Source organism: Triturus cristatus, chromosome 9, assembly GCF_964204655.1.
Source record: "Triturus cristatus chromosome 9, aTriCri1.1, whole genome shotgun sequence".
NCBI lineage: Eukaryota > Metazoa > Chordata > Amphibia > Caudata > Salamandridae > Triturus > Triturus cristatus.
The window spans coordinates 1,177,579,243-1,177,602,358 of NC_140592.1; the positions used below are offsets into that span (position 1 = coordinate 1,177,579,243).

The 23,116-nt window shown below is 50.5% G+C and overlaps 1 long non-coding RNA gene across 1 annotated transcript in view; it reads left to right on the forward strand.

The window, feature by feature from the left end:
- Nucleotides 1-22,013, forward strand: part of LOC146799579 (uncharacterized) — a 75,604-nt gene extending 53,591 nt beyond the window's left edge. The window contains exon 3 of the long non-coding RNA XR_014969283.1: nucleotides 21,959-22,013. This is a non-coding gene — a long non-coding RNA (uncharacterized LOC146799579). The remainder of the gene's footprint in view (nucleotides 1-21,958) is intronic.
- The last annotated feature ends 1,103 nt before the right edge of the window (nucleotides 22,014-23,116 follow it).

Here is a 23,116-nt window from a genome sequence, read left to right on the forward strand (position 1 = left end):
TCTGACTGCTTTCAGTATAGGGGGGGGGGGTGATGAGGGAGGGGTGGTGGGGGTTGATGGCAGGCTGGAGGGAGGGTTGGGGTAATGTAAGGGGTAATGTAAGGGGTAATGGTAGACGGAGCAACGGCACGCTATACGATATACAGCAAGTAGTGGTAACTGCATTATTGGTGCAGCATTTCATGGCCTGGGGAAGGAAATGTCCGGATGCACATGAAATTATAGGGGAGAGAGAATAGGCAGCAGTTACTTTAGAATTAGGGGTGGCTTTAGTGGTATCACATTGGAGTAAGACTTCAGGCTTTAATCTTTAATAACAGGCAAGGACCCAAACATTTTTTTGGATAGGCAATGTTGATGTCGCATCACTACGTTTTGGGCCCTTGCCTGTCGCGGGTACTTGGGCCTCCCACACAAGTGAGGCACCATTTTTACCAGGAGACCCAGGGAAACGCTGGGAGGTGGGAAATTTGAGTGAGCCCGGTGATGCCACAACTTTCCCACACAAAACTGTGTGAAAAAAGTGATTTTTTCAGCTATAATTGAGGTTTGCAGGGGATTCTGGGTAAGGAAACGTTGGGGGAACCATGCAAGCCATACCTCCCTGGAAGCCCCCGGGTGTCTAGTTTTCAGAAATGTATGGGTTTGGTAGGTTACCCTGGATGGCCGCAGAGCACCGGGCCAAAAACCCAGGTGACCCCCCTTGCAAAACCAGGTGGTTTTGAGATAGGCAAATTTGAAGTCACCTCACTACATTTTGGGCCCTTGCCTGTCGCGGGAACTTGGGCCTCCCACACAAGTGAGGCACGATTTTTACCGGGAGACCCAGGGGAACGCTGGGGGGTGGAAAATTTGAGTGAGCCCAGTGATGCCACAACTTTCCCACACAAAAATGTGTGAAAAAAGGGATTTTTTTCAGCTAAGATTGAGGTTTGCAGGGGATTCTGGGTAAGGAAACGTTGGAGGATCCACGCAAGCCATACCTCCCTGGAAGCCCCCTGGTGTCTAGTTTTCAGAAATGTATGGGTTTGGTAGATTTCCCTAGATGGCCGCCGAGCACCGGGCCAAAAACCCAAGTGACCCCCCTTGCAAAACCAGGTGGTTTTGAGAAAGGCAATTTTGATGTTACCTCACTACATTTTGCGCTATTTCCTGTCGCGGGCACTAGGCCGACCCACACAAGTGAGGTACCATTTTTCTCGTAAGACTTTGGGAAACGCGGGGTGGGTGGATATTTGTGGATCCACGCAGATTCCGGAACTTTCCACCACAGAAATGAGGGGAAAATGTGTTTTTGTTGACAATTTCTTAGGTTTGCAAGGGATTCTGGGTAACAGACCCTGGTGGGAGGCAGTCAAGTCACCCCATCCTGGATTCCCCTGGGTGTCTAGTTTTCAAAAATGTATAGGGTTGCTAGGTTTCCCAAGGTGCCCGCAGAGCTAGGGTTAAAAAACTACAGCTAGTCATTTTGCCAAAAAAGGGTCATTTTTCACTGCAAAATTGAGGTGCGACCACGATGCGTTTTGCGACATTTCCCTGTCGCGGGCACTAGGCCGACCCACACAAGTGAGGTACCGTTTTTCTCGTAAGACTTTGGGGAACGTGGGGTGGGTGGAAATTTGTGGATACACGCAGATTCCGGAACTTTCCACCACAGAAATGTGGGGAAAATGTGTTTTTTTTTTACAATTTTTTAGGTTTGCAAGGGATTCTGGGTAACAGACCCTGGTGGGAGGCAGTCAAGTCACCACATCCTGGATTTCCCTGGGTGTCTAGTTATCAAAAATGTATAGGTTTACTAGGTTTCCCAAGGTGCCCACAGAGCTAGGGTTCAAAAACTACAGCTAGTCATTTTGCCAAAAAAGGGTAATTTTTCACTGCGAAATTGAGGTGTGACCACGATGCGTTTTGCGACGTTTCCTGTCGCGGGCACTAGGCTGAACCACACAAGTGAGGTACAGTTTTTCTCGTAAGACTTTGGGGAACGCGGGGTGGGTGGAAATTTGTGGATCCACGCAGATTCCGGAACTTTCCACCACAGAAATGTGGGGAAAATGTGTTTTTTTTGACAATTTTTTAGGTTTGCAAGGGATTCTGGGTAACAGACCCTGGTGGGAGGCAGTCAAGTCACCCCATCCTGGATTCCCCTGGGTGTCTAGTTTTCAAAAATGTATAGGTTTGCTAGGTTTCCCAAGGTGCCCGCAGAGCTAGGGTTCAAAAACTGCAGCTAGTCGTTTTGCCAAAAAAGGGTCATTTTTCACTGCGAAATTGAGGTGTGACCACGATGCGTTTTGCGCCGTTTCCTGTCGCGGGCACTAGGCCGACCCACACAAGTGAGTTACCGTTTTTCTCGTAAGACTTTGGGGGACGCGGGGTGGGTGGAAATTTGTGTATCCACGCAGATTCCGGAACTTTCCACGACAGAAATGTGGGGAAAATGTGTTTTTTTGGACAATTTTATAGGTTTGCAAGGGATTGTGGGTAACAGACCCTGGTGGGAGGCAGTCAAGTCACCCCATCCTGGATTCCCCTGGGTGTCTAGTTTTCAAAAATGTATAGGTTTGTTAGGTTTCCTGTGGGAGCCGGCCTCGTGGCGTGGTCCCGTTCCCCCTCGCTAAGCCGCACGAGGTCCCATGCACCTCGGGGCTCCTCCATTTTGCATTATACGTCACTCCACGTGACCACCTGCGTGCCGCTTCACCCGGCCTCTGTCCCAGCGAGGCCCGACATCAAGGCGCCAACCCCTGGCTTGTCCTCCCTCCAACATTTGGTGGCCAGCGACGGGATCCGAGCCAGACTCAATCGTACAGGCCAGTAACGCACCCACTACCTAACCAGACGGAAAGAAAAGGGAACAATGGACGGCCAAGAGGCAACCGTGGCCGCAACCTTCCAGCCGGAAAGGTTGGAAGAATACACCCACAAAGAACTGAAACAATTCTGCAAGGACAAAGGGATCCCAACCACAGGATTGGGCACCAAGGAAGAAATGCAGAAAGCCCTGAAAGCCTGGGCAGAACCCGAGACCACTCCACCCCGAGCCGAAGAGACCTCGGCCCGGGACGGAAACCTGCCAACCCCAACCCCGAAAGATGGGGGGCGAACCGTCCCAGAAACCAGCCTTTCCCACGAAGAAATGCGAGAACGGGAGAGGGTCCGGACACACGAAATGGACCTCGCCCGACTCCGGCTGGACGGTGAGCTCCTGCTGGCGGAGAAGAAAATAGCCTTGGAGCAACTACGGCTGCAAGAGGAAATCGAGGAAAAGAAACGGCATCGGGAACTAGAGGAGAGACGGCTAACCCTTGAGCACGAGAGGTTGCCTCAAGGAACTTGAACTAAAAGCTAAAACGGGTTAGACCAGCACCCCCGGAGCCCGGGACGCTCTGCCACTGACCGAGCCAAAGGTTCACATCCCCAAGGATGTCGTCAAGGAGTACTATAAAAATGACGACATCCAGCAATGGTTCCGAGCGTACGAAGTAGCCATGACCTCCCATCGGGTACCCCGGAAGGATTGGGGTGCCGGCCTATGGGGGAGGTTCCTCAGCGAGGGCCCCGATACCCTGTTGCAACTCCCCGACGCGGTGATGACATCATACGACCACATGAAGGAAGCCCTACTCACACGCTACGGACTATCAGCCGAAATGTACCGGCAGCGCTTCCGGGACTGCAAGAAGCTCCCCGGTACCACGTGGGTCGAATACGTGGACTTCTTCAGCCGAGCATTGGAAGGATGGATAAAAGGAAGCAAGGTCACCTCATACAATGAACTATTCGACCTCATTGTCTGGGAGCACCTCGCCAACAACTGCTTTGTTGACCTAAGGCAACACCTCCTGGACAGTAAACTGACCGAGCCCCGGAAGCTCGCCGCCGAAGCAGACCGATGGGTCAACACCCGGGTCCCCCGGAACCCCGTGGGGGGACTACCAACGGAGTACCACGGGACCTCCCCGCCAGCGAGGCGGAGGGGGGGGTCCCACCGCAGTCGAGAATTCCCGGCCGGGCCGCCCAGAAGCCCGCCACGAGGCCAAGCCACCAACCACACGTCCCCGACCCTGGGCCGAAGGGGGACTCCTATCGCACAGCCTGGACCACGACCGACAGTGACCTGCTTCGGCTGCCAGCAGACCGGCCACTATGCGAGCGACCCGGCCTGCCCCGTGAACCGACGGAACGGGACCGCTGGGCCCCCTCCCCGGCCGCAGCCCTGGGGGAGGGAGAAGACGAGGAGGAAAACCACGACGGCAGGGCCCCCGAGTGGGAACCAGCTGCCATGTCGCTTGTATGCATGGGCTCCCGAGAAATGGTGCCCCGAGCTGCCATCCCAAGCAACACCCAGAAGTACCAACAGTGGGTCACCATCAATGGACGACGGGCCGAGGCCCTCCGGGACACTGGGGCCAGTGTGACCGCTGTCCGCTGCCACCTGGTGACCCCCGAACAAATCCTGCCGCATGTCCTATGCCCTGTCCGAACCGCGGACAACACCGAGAGCATGTGCCGGATGGCCAGGATCCCCTTCGAGTGGGGAGGAGTGTCCGGCACCCTAAAAGTGACTGTCCGCGACGATGCTCCAGTGGACTGCCTCCTGGGGAATGACCTAGAGAGCTCCCCCTGGGCCCAGGTGGAACGCCGAGAGCATCTGGGGATGCTAGGACTGCCCGAGTGGGCCTGCGCCACCACCCGGTCCATGACCGCCCAACCAGCCCCTGCCACGGCCCCCCGACAAGCCGACGGGCCCCGAACTATCACCCTCCGCCGGTCCGGAGGAACCTGATGAGGAGGCCGGGCCATCCGAACTTTCTACCGACGAGGCCGCCTCCCTCAGCGAGCTCCCCGAGCTGGCCCAGTGGCGCCACGACGGGGGCCCCACCCGCGAACAATTCCAGCAAGAGCAGAAGGCATACCCGTCCCTCGAGGGGGCCCGACAGCAAGCGGCCGCCCAGGCTGCGGGGGACCCCACGGGAACCCACTGGGTCTATTGGGACAATGACTTATTGTATAGTGAGCAGAAAGTCGCCGAACTAGGGGCCGGCCGGGTGTTGGTGGTCCCCCTCCGATTTCGAGAGTTCCTCCTGAACCTGGCACATGACGTGCCCCTCGCCGGACACCTCGGGCGAGACAAAACGTACAGCCGCCTAGTGACCCATTTCTATTGGCCCCGAATGAGAAGAGACGTGGACCATCACTGCCGGTCCTGCCCGACCTGCCAAGATAGCGGGAAGACTGGGGGTCGAGTGAAAGCCCCCCTACAACCATTTCCAACCGTCAACACCCCGTTCAAACGAGTGGGGATCGACATCGTGGGGCCCCTCGACCCCCGAACCGCCCTGGGACACCGCTTCATCCTGGTACTGGTCGACCACGCCACCCGATACCCCGAGGCCATCCCACTCCGCACCGTGACAGCTCCAGTGGTGGGTCGGGCCCTGATGGGCATCTTCTCCAGGGTGGGGTTCCCGCGAGAGGTGGTGAGCGACAGGGGTACGAACTTTATTTCAAAATACATGAGATCCCTCTGGCAACAATGTGGGGTCACCTATAAATTCACCACCCCTTACCGCCCCCAGGGGAACGGACTGGTCGAGCGGTTCAACAGAACCCTGAAGGGGATGATCAAGGGCCTGGAAGAGCCCCTGAGGAAGAGATGGGATGTCCTGCTGCCCTGCCTCCTGTTCGCCTATCGGGAGGTACCCCAGAAATCCCTGGGCTTCAGCCCCTTTGAACTCTTGTATGGGCACCCCGTCCGAGGGCCCCTCAGCCTGGTCAAGGAGGGCTGGGAGGCGCAAGTCCAAGATGCCCCTCCCGACGTCTACCGGTACCTCCTGACCCTGCGGAACCAGACTCGGAAGTTCAGGGCCCTGGCAGAAGCCAACCTCGAAGCCAGCCAAGAAGACATGAAACGCTGGTATGACGAAAATGCCTCAACCATCGAGTTCGAGCCGGGCCAGCAAGTCTGGGTCATGTCACCCGTGGACCCCTGCGCCCTGCAGGACAAGTGGACTGGGCCCTTCAAGGTAGTTGAGAGGAAGAGCCCCGTCACGTACCTAGTCGACATGGAGTCCCCGAGGAACCCCCTCCGGGTCCTGCACGCCAACCGGCTCAAGCCCCACTTTGCCCGAACTGAACTAAGCCTGCTGCTGGCTACCGACGATGGGGGCGAAAGTGACTCCGAGCCCCTACCAGACCTCCTGGGGTCCTCGGGCCAAGACCTCCTTGGAGGGCGTCCGCCTCTCCGCCACCCTGACACCAGAACAGTGCCATGACTGCCAGAAGCTGCTGCAACCCTTCGCTGCCCTCTTCTCTCTCAAGCCCGGGGTGACCCCCTGGTGCGTCCACGACGTGGATACTGGGGACAGCCCCCCTGTGCGACACCGCGCTTACAGAGTACCTGACCGAGTCCGAGCCTGCATACAGACTGAGGTCGCCAAGATGCTCGCCCTCGGAGTCATCGAGCCGTCCGACAGCCCGTGGGCCAGCCCGGTGGTCTTGGTGCCGAAGGCCGCCGCCCCCGGCACTGCCCCGGAACTCAGGTTTTGTGTCGACTACCGGGGCCTGAACGCAGTCACCAAGACCGATACCCACCCCTTGCCACGAGCAGACGAGCTGATCGATCGCTTAGGGGCCGCCCGCTACCTAAGCACCTTTGATCTCACCGCTGGGTACTGGCAGATCAAGCTCACTCCCGGCGCCCAGGAACGATCCGCCTTTTCCACCCCCGATGGGCACTACCACTTTCGGGTAATGCCCTTCGGTATGAAGAACGCCCCAGCGACCTTTCAGAGGCTAGTGAACAAGGTCCTGGCCGGACTAGAAGCCTTCAGTGCGGCCTACCTCGACGACATTGCCGTCTTCAGCGACCACTGGGCCGCGCACCTAGGACACCTCGGGGAAGTCCTGGCCGCTCTCCAAAGAGCCGGACTCACCATTAAGGCCAGTAAATGCCAGATCGGTCAAGGATCTGTGACCTATCTGGGCCACCAGGTGGGGAGTGGCCAGGTGGCGCCCCTCCAGTTAAAGGTCGACGCCATCCAGGCCTGGGAGCCCCCCGCAACCCAAACCGCTGTCCGGGCCTTCCTAGGCCTCACAGGCTACTACCGACGATTCATCAAGGATTATGGCAGCATTGTGGGCCCCCTTACGGAGCTCACTTCCAAGAAACAGCCCAAGGCGGTGCACTGGACGCCCCGCTGTCAGACCGCTTTTGAGGCCCTCAAGGCGGCCATGTGCGCTGCCCCTGTGCTACAGGCCCCTGACTACAGCAAGGAATTTGTAGTCCAGACCGATGCCTCGGAGTACGGGGTCGGGGCGGTCCTCTCCCAGCTGGACGCCAAGGGCCTCGACCGACCTGTGGCCTTTATCAGCCGCCGACTGCTGCCGCGAGAACAGAGGTGGAGCACCATCGAGCGAGAGGCCTTCGCCATGGTATGGGCTCTCAAGAAGCTCCGGCCCTACCTTTTCGGCACCCACTTCAGGGTCCAAACTGACCACCGGCCCTTGCGGTTGCTCGTGCAAATGCGGGGCTAGAACCCCTAGTTGTTGCGATGGTCCATCTCGCTGCAAGGGATGGACTTCACTGTGGAACACCGGCCCGGCAACGACCACGCCAACGCTGACGGCCTGTCCAGATTCTTCCGCCTCGGCGAGGAGAACCCCCAAGGAGATGGGTGACTCTCCCTGCCTTCAGCTGGGGGGGACGCGTGTGGGAGCCGGCCTCGTGGCGTGGTCCCGTTCCCCCTCGCTAAGCCGCACGAGGTCCCATGCACCTCGGGGCTCCTCCATTTTGGATTATACGTCACTCCACGTGACCACCTGCGTGACCCCGCTTCACCCGGCCTCTGTCCCAGCGAGGCCCGACATCAAGGCGCCAACCCCTGGCCCAGGGCGTACCCCGTGAACCCTTCCCACTCCCGGCGGAGGGCAGACCGATGGGACCCCCAACCGTCCTTCCACACCTAGGTGCGATCGCCCCACAGCTCTCTGGGGCCTGGCGCCTCTCCTGCTGGGCGTCTGGCCGCTCCCTACCCGGCCTCTCCGCCCCCTCCGGCACAAGGGTCCGGACATCAAAGGGCTCCAGTCCTATATCTGGGGCGACCCGACAACAGGACAACAGTTGTATCCTGGAGTCAAGAGCCCTGCTGATCGGATCGCGGCTGACCCTACGGAAGAAGGCTCATCCTGAACCCACACTCTGAGCCCTGCTGACGACGTCGCGGCTCCACCGTGCTTAAAGACCTACACGAACCTTTGGGGCCCTGCTGACCTTACCATCAGAGCCCAGCTGACCTCGTCGCGGCTCGACCGAAGCAGACCTACCACTGGAGCCCTGCTGACTGTGTCGCGGCTCGACCCAAGCGGAACTACCACCCGAGCCCTGCAGACGCCGTCGCGGCTCCCCACGTCCGAGCCGCTCTGAGACCAGCACTCAAGGTCTGGCGCAGAGCCCTCCCGTACCCGGTTGGTACTAAGACTGTCCCGCTACCCTATCCCTCTGAAAGACATTGAGACTCTTACTGGATCCCTCGATCCCACTGTAAATATTGAACGTACTACTGTTGATAAAGAACCAAGTCAAGCAACTGATATTGAGTCCTGTGTGGTGGTATTACTGGGCCTAGTACGATCATAGGAGAAAGACCTCCCCGAGGGGGCTTCTCAGCGGCGCTCGGCTATAACTTTGCAGTAGGAAGGTGCCCCGGAATAGTCTCCCCGACTCCCCGGTGGTCCTCCCTCCAACATTTCCCAAGGTGCCCGCAGAGCTAGGGTTCAAAAACTACAGCTAGACATTTTGCCAAAAAAGGGTCATTTTTCACTGTTATGTTATGTTATGTTATTAAAAATTTATAAAGCGCGCGTACGCCCAAGGGCTTCTTGGCGCTGGTAAGATAAAAAACATAACAAGAGGTGAGTCTGCCGGAAGAGTTATTTCGGATAAGCTTTTGTGAAGAGGTGAGTTTTAAAAGCCTTTCTAAAGGCAAGGAGGTCTTTACTCTGTCTGAGGGCTAGTGGTAAAGAGTTCCATAGGGTGGCTGCCAGGAAGTGGAAGCTGCTGCCGCCTTGTCGTTTTTTCTTGAAACGAGGAACTTCTAAAAGGTCTTTGTGGGCGGATCTTAGGTTCCGTGAGGGGACATATCTACCGATCAGCTGTCTGATAAATAGGGGTCCCTTGCCTTGCAGAGCCTTAAAGATAATGCACCCGGCTTTGAATTCGGCTCTTTGAGCCACAGGTAGCCAGTGCAAACTCTCCAGGCCTGGTTTGATAGATTCGCATTTGGGTACTTTGCAGATCAGCCTAGCGGCCTGATTCTGCAGGTACTGTAGTCTTTTAAGTTGTCCTGCAGGTAGGCCTAGGTATAGGCTATTAGAAAAGTCAATGTGGGAGAGGACTAAGGCCATGACTACCTGGATTAAGGCGGAGGGAGTGAGGAAATGGGCGATTTTCCTGATTTTCCTTAGTTGGAAAAATCCAGAGGAGACCACGGTACCAATTTGGGATTTTAGCGAGAGGTCCCCGTTGATGGTTATCCCCAGGCTTTTTACAGTGGAAGATTTCTTAGGGGGAAGACCCATGTCCGACGGCCAGAAGTTAGGGCTCCAACTGATTTCGCTCTTGCCGGGCAGAATCAACTCAGTTTTCCCTGGGTTTAACTTGAGGTGATTTGAGGACATCCAGCTCTGGATTAGGGTCATGGTGGCTTGGAAGTCCTCCACCGCGTTAGGGGAATTGAGAACAAAGATAAGCTGTAAGTCATCTGCATAGTTATATACAGTGACTTTGTGCTTACTCAGGGCAAAGAGGAGGGGCCGCATGTACAGGTTGAACAACAAGGGGGATAGTGAGGAGCCCTGGGGCACCCCACAGAAAGACTTGGCCTTGGCGGCAGAAAAGGAGCCTAAGCGAACCGATTGGGTGTGTTCGGAGATGAACGATTTTAACCAGGCTAGGGCAGAGTCTCTGAGACCCGCCTGTTCGACACGGTTGACCAGAATGGAATAGTCAACCGTGTCGAATGCCGCGGACAAGTCGAGAAGTACTAAGGCTTGATGAAGGTTGTTATCAGCGTTGGACCTCAAGGTGTTCTGGACTGCCAATATTACTGCCTCAGTGGAGTGACCAGGTCGGAAGCCTGCTTGGTTGGGTTGGAGATATTCTGTTTCCTCCACGAAGTTAGAGAGGCAGTTGGTGACGTGCGCCTCCAGCATTTTCGATAGAAAAGGTAGCAAAGATATGGGCCGATAGTTCGTAAGGTCGAGCGGGTCGATGCCAGGCTTCTTGGTGAGGGGAATCAGTAAGGCCTGTTTGAAGCTGCTAGGTACTGTCCCTGACGTGAGAGAGTCGTTGAGTAGGGATATCATGCTGTTGGGCATAGCTCGACCAATTTCTTTCATGATATGGGGGGGACAGACATCCATAGGGGATCCTGATTTGACTCTAGACAATAATGTCAAGAAAGTTTTCAAATCAATAAGGGGATAGGAATGTAAGGTTGAGGGATTGAGATAGATGTCATCCACTGGGGCGGATGATGGGAGTGTGGAGATGTTCTGCTTAATCGTTAAGATCTTATCACGGAAAAAGTCGTTCAGGGAGTTGCATAACGCTTGTGAGGGAACTACCGGGGGGGAAGTTCTATCGTCGTTGCAAAGGTCGTTCACAATCCTGAAAATTTCTTTTGACTTGTTGGTAGAGTTGAGGACTTTAGATGAATAGTAGGTTGTTTTATGGTTCTGTAGAGTTTTTTGGTATGTCTTCCTGGCTGAGCAGTATGCGGCTTTGGCCAGTGGACAGTACTGGGAGCGCCAGGTTCTTTCCTTTTGCCTCACTTCTAATTTCAGTGTTTTTAGTTCGGGTGTAAACCATTTATGTGCATCCGGGCTCCTTGAGCAGCTGAGATGCGTGAGGGGAGCATAGATGTTAATCGCTTCAGTGAGCCATTCATTGAGCCGGCTATCGGCCTCATCCACATTGTTGCTGTCGAGGGGGGGGGAGTTACCCAAGAAGTTTAGAAAGGCTGGCATATGCATGGAGGACCATTTCCTGATGGTTTTACTGGATTGTAGTTTAAAGTGGGTTGTCTTATCTAGCTGGAAAGAGAAACTTATGCTGTGGTGATCGGACCAGCAACAGGGTTTTATGTCTAATACAGATAGGGGCAGGTTCAGAGACCAGATTTGGTCGAGGCTGTGGCCCTTCTGGTGGGTCTCGGTGTGGATGTGTTGTGTCAGGTTAAGATCACAGAAGAGTTCGCTCATCTCTGCAGCTTGGGGGTCCAACGATAGATTGTCGAACCAGAAATTTAGATCTCCAACCAGGAGTAGTTTAGGATGGTTAGTAACCAATGGTGCCAGTAGCTGAGCTAGAACAGAAGGGAATGTAGCCATGATTTGGGGAGGGCGATATAATAGGACCAATATAAGTGAGCCATTGGGGGTGTCTATTTTGGCGACTATATTTTCAGTATTAGGTAAAGGCAGAGAGGGGAGCTGTCTGAGTTGGAACTTTTTATTGACGATTATTGCTGCTCCTCCCCCAGTTTTTCCGCCTGGGCGGAGTGCTGATAGAATATAGTAGTCTGCAGGTAGGGCAGCTAAAATATCCGGTAGTGAGTCCGGAGTGAGCCAGGTCTCCGTCAGTAGCAGCATGTCAGGTTGTTTGTCCATGAGTAGCAGAAATATATCAGATTGGTGCTTAATCATGGAGCGGGTGTTAAGATAGATACACCTGAACGTGTAGGTGGAGCAGGGTGTGGTCGTGCGCATAGAGTACTCAGGAGCAGGGGCGTTCGTGAGGGAGGCAGAGTTGCCTATACCTAAGTGAGAAATGCGTTTAGCTGCGTGATAAGGGACAGGTGGACACGTCGTGGCGGTTGGGCGCCATACCTGTAGTTCAGCAGAAGTATAAGTGTAGTGGCTCGCAGGGTCCTTGGCCCCTGGTCCCGGACGCTCGCGGACGAGCGCAGACGAGCTTGCCTTATGCGCGCCATTCACTGCGAAATTGAGGTGTGACCACGTTGCGTTTTGCTCCGTTTCCTGTCACGGGCACTAGGCCGACCCACACAAGCGAGGTACCGTTTTTCTCGTAAGACTTTGGGGAACGCGGGGTGGGTGGAAATTTGTGGATCCGCGCTGATTCCGGAACTTTCCACCACAGAAATGTGGGGAAAATTTGTTTTTTCGGACAATTTTTTAGGTTTGCAAGGGATTCTGCGTAACAGACCCTGGTGGGAGGCAGTCAAGTCACCCCATCCTGGATTCCCCTGGGTGTCTAGTTTTCAAAAATGTATAGGTTTTCCAAGTTTCCCATGGTGCCCGCAGAGCTAGGGTTCAAAAACTACAGCTAGACATTTTGCCAAAAAAGGGTCATTCTTCACTGCGAAATTGAGGTGTGACCACGTTGCGTTTTGCGCCATTTCCTGTCGCGGGCCCTAGGCCGACCCACACAAGTGAGGTACCGTTTTTCTCGTAAGACTTTGGGAAACACGGGGTGCGTGGAAATTTGTGGATCCACGCAGATTCCGGAACTTTCCACTACAGAAATGTGGGGAAAATGTGGTTTTTTTGACAATTTTTTAGGTTTGCAAGGGATTCTGGGTAACAGACCCTGGTGGGAGGCAGTCAAGTCACCCCATCCTGGATTCCCCTGGGTGTCTAGTTTTCAAAAATGTATAGGTTTGCTAGGTTTCCTAAGGTGCCCGCAGAGCTAGGGTTAAAAAACTAGAGCTAGGCACTTTGCCAAAAAAGGGTAAATTTTCACTGCGATATTGAGTTGTGACCACGTTGCGTTTTGCGCCGTTTCCTGTCGCGGGCACTATGCCTACCCACACAAGTGAGGTACCATTATTATTGGGAGACTTAGGGTAATTCAGATTTGTAAAGGAACTGTTATTATCTATTGACTTTTGATGCATTTCTGCCTTCCAAAGGAAAGACATTGTGTAAAAAATAAGTCATTCTAAAAAATGACTGATAATTCTCATGCTAGTATGAGTATTCCCAATTTCAGAAATGTGCAAATATCTACTGTTTCTAAACTCTATATTTTGTTCCCATTTCAGAAATACATAGGTGTCTTTCATACCAATTTTTCCATGTACACATTTTTACAGAATAATTACTATATACCCGGTACATAATAAAAAACCATTGCAAGTTGCTGCTCAGTTTTTGGCTCTGGGCTCGTAGGGTTCTTTGTGAACCTACAAGTCCTATATATCCCCACAACCAGTAATGTCCAGCGGAAGCAACGGTATATTGCTTTCAAAGAGTTGTCATAATTAGAAGAAATTACAGGTGAAAACGTTGACACAAAAGGCTGTTTTTTTCAACTAAGTTTCAATTTATCCTATATTTAACTGTTTGTTTCTATAAAAAAACCTTGATGGATCTACACAAATGACCCCTTGCTGAATTCAGAATGTTGTCTTCTTCCCGGAAATGTATAGCTTTCCAGGATCCATTATTGCTTTTGTACCCATTTCTGCCATTAACTGGAAGGAGGTCAAAAGCACACAAAATAGCAAAAATAGGCTATGTCCCAGAAAAATGCCAAAACTGTGTAAAAAATGTTGGGTTTCTGACAAAAGTCTGGTATCCCCGAAAAGGTGGGAAAATGGTGATTTTAACCCCACAAACCCTTTTTTGATAATATTTGCAGGGAAAAACCCAGATGCTTTCATTTGCAGCCCGTTTTTTCAAATTTTTCCGAAAAAAACAAAATGTTGCTGTATTTTGGCTCATTTCTGTGACCCCTCCAGGGAAATCCACAAACCCTGAGTACCTTTAGAATCCCCATGATGTTGGAAGAAAAGGACGCAAATTTGGCGTGGATACCTAATGTGGTCAAAAAGTTAGAGGGGCCTAAGCGCGCACTACCCCAAATAGCCAAAAAAAAGGCTTGGCACAGGAGGGTGAAAAAGGCCTGGCAGCGAAGGGGTTAAGGCATGCCATACATCTACCAGACCAAGCTCTTTACGCAGGTGCCCAAGTGCACAAAATGATTGTGGCTTTCGTCCAACATAGTTGCCTTCTATATCACAAATCCCACCTCTTGACCCATTAAGATTAAGGTCCCCACAGACAACAAAAGGACCAGGCCACATTAGTAGTTCAACAGCCAAGTAATTAAAAACGCTTGGATCATCTAACACTGGGGCATATATTACACATAGTGTAAAAGAGCCACTGCCGGCCTTGCATTCCTGTATCACCCATCTACCCAGTTTGTCGACCGCGCTGCGGCCTGGAGTAGTTGAGGTGCCTTTCACTAAAATAGCTACCCCCCTGGTCCTAGTTTATTGTGTTGTATGGCAGATAACCTTTAAGCCTACAGTGTTCAGCAGGGCCCTATCTTCTCTAGCAACATGTGTTTCTTGAAGGCAATACAGGTCTGCTTTTAAATAACGAAACTCTTCATGTACCCTCCTTCTTTTAGCCTTATCATTCAGGCCACAGATGTTAATAGATGCTATACGCAACCTAGCCATAACTCAAGGAAATAGTTTCCCTCATGCAAGATAACCCAGGTGACCCCCTTGCAAAACCAGGTGGTTTTGAGATAGGCAAATTTGAAGGGGAAATACCCATTACAACGACTCTGTATTCACGCGCTGCCATCGCAACGCGGGTTTAACATCATGGGAGGCTTAACATAGCAGGGTTTTACATCGCGGGCACATTTACTTCGGTGACGTTTGCAACGTGGGTTTAACATCGCGGGAGCCTTAACACCGCAGGGTTTTACATCGCGGGCGCATTTACACAGGGTTAAAAAGGGCACATTTACTTTGCACCTTAAAAACGGACCCCCCACAGGGATTTACATCGCGTGCACATTTATTTCGGTGACGTGTAATGTCCGCACACACATTCAAAACGCCCACCCACCCCCACCTCCAACCTTTTACCATTTTACCATTATAAGAGGCCTAAGAGGCCCCCCACACGCCCCAAAAAACACCATTCAAGGACAACATTGGCAAACGCATAATAGGCCCCCCACCCGCACCCACCCCCACCCCCCCACAAGCGCCATTGAAGGGAAAAAAAGACGCCCAAGAAACATCGTCATGCTACGGCAAACTCGGTGACGGAAGACACGTTGGCGCACAAATGGCGGCTTGTACGGGCCATTCAACCCCCACCCATGGCAATTTTGGGTGGGGGGATGGGTGGGTGGCTGGATGGGTGGGTGGGTGGATAGGGGCATGGATGGATGGGTGGTGGATGGTCAAATTGCGACAGGGTGCTGGATGGATGGATGGATGGGTGAATGGGTGGATGGATGGATGGATGGAGGGGGGCATGGATGTATGAATGGATGGGTGGTGGATGGATGGATGGGTGGATGTGTAAAAGTGCGACAGGGTGGTGGATGGATGGATGGGTGAGTGGGTGGATGGATGGGTAAATGGGGGCATGGTGGATGGATGGATGGGTAAATGCATCATGGGTGGATGAATGGGTGGGTGGTGGATGCTCAGATTGCGACAGGGTGCTGGATGGATGGATGGATGGATGGATGGGTGAATGGGTGGATGGATGGATGCTCACATTGCGACAGTGTGCTGGATGGATGGATGGATGGGTGAATGGGTGGATGGATGGATGCGAGCCCCCCCCCCAAAAAAAACACCCCCAAGAAAGATCGTGGCGGAAGACACGTTGGCGCACAAATGGCGGCTTGTACGACTTCCCTCTGCCCTGGTAACCAATGGTATCCACAGCGTTGCTCAAGTGCCCGTTCATCCAGGCCCCTCTGTCTCTGGTGTGTGTAGGAAAACATTTGCGCAGGCGCTCTGCAATACCGTAATTCCACTCTCCCTTCCGTCGACCCATAGAGGTAATTCAGCGTTGGGTGCTGGGCAAAGTATTCGTATTCTGAGAGGCACAGACAAAACATAAATTGTGACTTCAATCCCATATCATGGAAGGAGATTAGGGGGGCATGGATGTATGAATGGATGGGTGGTGGATGGATGGATGGGTGGATGTGTAAAATTGAGACAGGGTGGTGGATGGATGGGTGAGTGGGTGGATGGATGGGTAAATGGGGGCATGGTGGATGGATGGATGGGTAAATGCATCATGGGTGGATGAATGGGTGGGTGGTGGATGTTCAGATTGCGACAGGGTGCTGGATGGATGGATGGGTGAATGGGTGGATGGATGGATGCTCAGATTGCGACAGGGTGCTGGATGGATGGATGGATGGATGGGTGAATGGGTGGATGGATGGATGTGAGCCCCCAGCACCAAAAAAAAACACCCCCAAGAAAGATCGTGGCGGAAGACACGTTGCGCACAAATGGCGGCTTGTAGGACTTCCCTCTGCCCTGGTAACCAATGGTATCCACAGCGTTGCTCAAGTGCCCGTTCATCCAGGCCCCTCTCTCTGGTGTGTGTAGGAAAACATTTGCGCAGGCGCTCTGCAATACCGTAATTCCACTCTCCCTTCCGTCGACCCATAGAGGTAATTCAGCGTTGGGTGCTGGGCAAAGTATTCGTATTCTGAGAGGCACAGACAAAACATAAATTGTGACTTCAATCCCATATCATGGAAGGAGATTAGACATTCCTGCTTCCCACCAGTCCCATCCGTTTGTTAAACTAGTATTTCCTAGTAGCTCATTTCCTCTGAGATGATGGGAGAGCAGTTTATGACAATTAGAGGAATGCACACCAAAGCAGACACAGTGAAAACTTGTTCCCTAACTTTCCTCCGCTGTCAGACGAAACCATCTACAGTGTGGGATGCGGCACAGAATGTTCTGTACCTACACAGTTTTAGTCATCAGACAGAAATAGATCTGAGATAATATTTGAGTTGATCTTGCAGATATTGTCCAGTGATCTCATGTTTGCACTCTCCTCTTTTTGTATTATAGGGTAAAGATGCGCGCTGTGCTCGACTGCGAGGGTGGAAGGAAGGTTGAGAGAGAGTTTGTCTCCTCTGAAGGAGTGGTCGTATGCAGGGCTTTAAGTGGGATGAAAAAACTGGAAGGGTCTCTCAAAGGGGCGTGGCCAATGTAGTTAAGGGCGTGGCTTAAAACCACATAAGCTCAAAATCTGTGCTTAGCAAAGTGTACTGCCCGACTGGTATTTTGCTGCGTCTGTCATTGCTTACACATTACACCTACAAGCCAAGACTATTGACTTTGTCAATGGTTGTTATTTGCATAAGAAACAACTACGGCTTCGTTGTATATAATATGAAAATCCTTCAGGTCTGAAATGACGAGACAGTGAACAAAAACGTTAACGAGTCTTTTTGAAGTGACCTCAAAAGCAGTGCAGGGTGGTCATGCTGCAGAGTTAAGATTTTTCTTTTTTTCACCCCGAGGTTGAGTGCAAAAATGTAGAGCCCGATAGGGACCGGTCTCAACACCAATTTTTTTAGAACTGCCGGTGCTGAGCACCGGCAGGACCCGGCCCACTTAAAGGCCTGGTCGTATGTTTCATTATTGACTGCCACAGTATCAATCTACAGTTTTATTGGGACCATAACATCAACTCCCAAAATATTGTCAAGTGAAGGGCAGATGTACTTATTATTTTTAAATATGCTGTGATGATGTGTCAGGAGTCAATATTATGGGTCGATGCTTCAGGAGTCAATGTTATGGGAACAACATATCTGTAGGCAGATATATTGGCTGTGATAATATGATACAATTCCAACACTACAGAGTCGGACTTGTCTGTTTGGAAATCTCAATGCCTCTGAAAAGCATGCAGGGCTTGGTCAGCATGAGTCACATTTCATATTATATTTAACATTTATACTATTTACACTTGAACTCACCTTTCTACTACATAAATGTACGTATTTTGTGGGAATAAATACACAGCCCAAAAAAATGTAAAAAAGGGGAATAGAAATAAAAGTATTGCCGTCAGGGTTAAGGGGGGAGGTGGGGTGGCGCGATGTTACGACGTCCAATGTTAACATTGGCGATGTATCGCACTTGCCTATAGGCCGCAACGCACTCGCGTTGCAACGGCGCACGGATTTAAAAATGCCGATGTGCTGGTTGCCGCGATGTATTGGCGGCGTGGTTACCGCACGCGATGTCAATGTCCGCGATGTATCGTCATACATCCATTTGAAGTCACCTCACTATGTTTTGGGCCCTTGCCTGTCGCGGGTACTTGGGCCTCCCACACAAGTGAGGCACCATTTTTACCGGGAGACCCAGGGGAACGCTGGGTGGTGGGAAATTTGAGTGAGCCCGGTGATGCCACAACTTTCCCACACAAAAATGTGTGAAAAAAGTAATTTTTTCAGCTAAAATTGAGGTTTGCAGGGGATTCTGGGTAAGGAAACGTTGGGGGATCCACGCAAGCCATACCTCCCTGGAAGCCCCCGGGTGTCTAGTTTTCAGACATGTATGGGTTTGGTAGGTTTCCCTAGATGGCCACCGAGCACAGGCTAAAAAGACAGTTGACCCCCTTGCAAAACCAGATTGTTTTGACATTGTTTGTTTCTACAGCGTGAGAATTTCGGCACAATATTGCAAGGAAAATGTGACAGACATTTTGAGGTTTGCAGGACATTGTGGATAAAATAACTTTTTGGAATTCACAAGAGAGACATCACCATGAACTCCCGTGGGTTTACGACAATATCTACAGTTGGTGGGTTATTCTTACATGGAACATACACCTTGGCAGAAAAACTAAAAAGACAAAGATTCCTGAACAGCCATCTATTCCTCAAACGCACACACATACTGGTTGGATTTGGCACGAGGGCGAGTGATGGTTCAGTATATTAAATTTTATTAACAAGAGATTTCACAAAAATGAAATGCACTGTCAATAATTAAATGGAGAAAAAACTGAACCAATGACTCGCAGCTCATGAGCTGTAAAGCCACGACAAGGCACCAACCGCTTTACAGGCCATTCACACACCTTTCATACGTGATACACACAAGAATATTCGCACCACCAGGCACAAAAACAACACATTACAAAATTCACAAAAGGGACAAGGTACACCCTGCTTCACAAAGGCAAATATTACTGCGCAGCCATCTATTCCTCAATCGCACACACATACTGGTTGGATTTGGCACGAGGGTGAGTGATGGTTCAGTATATACAATTGTATTAGCAAGTGATTTCACAAAAATGAAATGCACTGTTAATAATTGAAAGGGCGAGAAACTGAACCATTGACTCACAGCTCGTGAGCTGTAAAGCCACGACAAGGCACCAACCTCTTTACAGGCCATTCATACACCTTTCATACGTGTGAGACATACAAAACCATTCACACCGCCAGCCGCGGGCCCATCACATAACAAAACTCACACCAGCACACAGCGCCATTCAAGGGCCCATCACTTTCACACACCCACATTCCTGACACAGCAACTATACAAGCTGATGGATTGCGTGGAGTGGCACTCAGCTAGCAGTGTGTGTAGTGACCAGCAGCTAGTCACTACTCACACACTGCCAGCCAAGCACCATTCCATGCACACCGCCAACCAAGTGCCAGTCCACACACACCGCCAACACATTTAGGATTTTTTTTAGACAAAAATAAAAACACAAACAAATCGCAAATCGATACAAATCTACAAACACAAAATCAGAAACTAAATACATTGCACTAACGCCAACCTTGAAACAGAATCAAATTTTTCAAAGAATACAGACCAGGCAGTTCACTTTACCACTCATGAATGCTCCCAAAAATTATTTTGCGTGTGGTATGCTCTAAAACAAGCAGGGACACACAGCCTAGGTTTAGAAGGACAGTCGGGGCAGTACATACGAATCTCCTTCCGCGTACCTCTTCGCCAACAGACTCTGAATCTCCTAGTGGGAAAATCTTTTGCCAGTGTGGGAGGGATGAAATCAGGAAAGTGGCGATCTTTCAATCGAACCAAATCCTCCACCACTCCAAATCTAGGAACACTTGCATGTTCCACAACAACAAGGCTAGCTATCACAGAGTGCTGAAACTGAAGAAATGTCAAGTTTGACGCAGGAGAACACTCCTTGAACACAATAAAAGCATTGAAATTTGCTAATTCGAAGAAATGGATGGCCAACTTCTTATAGCAAACATAAGCCTTCCAAATAGCAGAGTAAGGTTCCAACCTCTGATCTACTCTGTCAACACCACCCATGTGCTTATTGTAGTCTAGAATGCACACAGGTTTGCGCACTTCAGCAACCTGACCCCAAACAGCCACAGGTGAAGTACTCTCATCATGGATGATAGTCAGCATGTACACATCCCTCCTGTCCACAAATTTTACAGCTAGTAGTTCATCACTACGCAAGGAACTGCACTGCCCCCTCTGAAGTTTTTTGCAAACAAGCTCTTTCGGATAACCTTTACGGTTAGAGCAGATTGTGCCACATGCAAAAGTGTCCACTTTATACAATTCCTTAAATAATTGCACAGCAGTATAGAAGTTATCAAGGTACAAATGGTGGCCTCTGTTAAACAGTCTTCTAGCAAGATCCCACACAATTTTCTCTGAAACTCCAAAAGTGGACGGACAACCTGGGGGGTCAATAATACATCATCCATTAACAACAGAAAAAACTGTATAGGCAAAAAGTGTTCACAATCCACTGTACACCCTGCATCACCGCTAGAGGCAGGCAACACCGGCTGCACCATGTTTGGATCAACCCAAAGTCCAGCACTTCCAGTAGGAAGCCTAGCAGCCTTAGACTGCAATCCAGATGCCTCTTGCACCATCGGCACAGCAGTTTCCTCCTCTAAGACAGGCACTTCATACTCACTGAGAGTTGCTTCATCCACACCAAGAGTACCTTCATCTGCACTGAGAGTACCTTCATCATCTGATGATTCCATGTTGAGAGAAAACTCACTGCCAGAATCTTCCCCTCCCTCCTCTCCCTCAGACGCACTGTCAGTCTCATAATCATGTTCAGAGGAAGATTCAAGAAGTATACCAACCACCTGTTGAGCAGTCATTCTACGGCTAGCCATATTGCTTACTAATAATCAAACAAGTCAACAACAACTAACACTTTGTAAAATAAGTAATAAACAAAAAGCACCTTTATCAAAAACTCATATATACTCCAAAACAATACCACTCACTTGCCAGAGGCTGCTAAACTACTCACCACCACCTACTCTGTACAGACACAGTATGGATCAACAATATCCCACTAAAAAATAAAGAGAAAAGCAATTACACATAAGACTATGCAAAACACATTGCAAAGAATTTCATGCTCAAACCACTAACTAAATATGCGGCCATTATGTCATCACTTACAAAAAAATTCATTCAGACATTACAATATTACTCATTTGGAGTAAATACAACAAACAAAAAATTCTTACCAAAACAATGCAACTACACAAAACTGCAGAACAACCACTGTCGAAACTGGAATCAGGAATCAAAAGCTTTAGACTAGAATAAAAAGGAGAAAAAAACGTTATTGTCACATATGCATATAATGCTCTAGACCATCACGTACTGTGCAACATTTATTACTTGAACCTCCCACTTTCAAGAAGGAAAGATCGATGGCCCAATCTTTTACAAGCAACGCCGCGAGAATCTGGAACTCAGCCTCAGCTCCGGACCACCCCCTCCCTCTTCCCAGTCCTTCAAAACTGACCTCAAAGTTCTCCTCCTGCAAAGACACTTCCAAACTTAATTCACACCCTCTCTATTGTCTGAAGGAAGTCTTTACATTATAGGAAATTCTGTTCTCCATGCCCGTAGAAGTGCCTTCCCAGTGTGTTCCTGTGTTTTGAGTGTCTGCCATTTATTGCACTTTTATACCTCTACTTGTACTTTGTACTCTTTTGTAACTTGCACACATGTCACTTTTCCTCTTGTAACGTATTGTTTGCTACCTCTTGTATTTTGTTTGCTTTTGATACATGCACAATTACCACCATTGCCTCATGTAACATAACGTTTTCTCTTGTTTTCAGAGTGGCTGCCATTTATTGCAGTATTTTACCTCATGTGACATCCATCAGAGAGCTGCGTGAATAATTACCTGGTAATCCCCTCCGCACAATGCAAACACCCACCCGAAATAGGTACGCAGTGAGGTCACACCGTTTGCATCGCCCTAACCTGCTCAAGGTTCATGTGACCTCAGTGACAGTCACAGCGACTGGATCACTGTTGCTCTAGGGTGTGCTGCTTCGTAGGCCTGCCCGCAAGACTGGAGATGAACTTCAGTATGGATTGTGGTGGACAGGCCTTCAAGGTTAACCCACAATTGACACCACTAGGGCACACCTGCTTGTGCTAAGACATCAAGCCTTCTAAGGTCTAGTGGGGCCTTCTACGGTCTAGCATGGGAATGTGCTCCCTCAGTGCAGTGGTGTGGTGGACTGGTCATGAATGCGGAACCCGGTTCCCCAGTTCCAAATTCCACAGCTCTGGCCATAGTGCCACATCCCCACTGAACACCATACTTGCCCACTGAGAGAAACTCGCACTGCCTTCAGCTATAACCTAATTGTGCCCGCTATAAACACTTGGATGTGGCTCAATTCAAATTATGCACTTGATAAGAGTAATATGCTGCCTAAAAAAAAAAAAAAAAAGCAACCACTCATAGGGAATGCAAAGCATGTGAAATGTAAGCAGAAACAACATGGTTACCTAAACGATCTCTCACTAACTATTCAGAAATCAGCGAGTGGTTTCACCTGAAAAGTTATGGACATGACTAGAGGGCCCTGAAGGGAACCGTTTCACTGTCCATTGCTTACATCCTTACAAAACGTCAGCAGTATGGTATAAAAAGACCACATCCATAAACACAGAGCCATGGTACACATTGTGTTTTCCAATCCACCCATCAACCAGGTATTGCAGTACCTCCAGGAATGGTACACTCTCCCAACCTGGAAACAACAATGCTCTTCAAAGAAAGGCGAGAAAATGAAAGTAGCACTTCACTGGCAAACTCTGTAAAGTGATGCTGGTATATTTGGATGTAAAAAAAAACAATCTGGCCACTTTGCAACCCCTCTGTCTTGCTATTAGTTAGGTATTTAATTCTCATATAAGAAATTCTATTTTACTACATGCTGCTGCACTTTGGATTTGAAAAATTAAAAAGAAGGGCATTT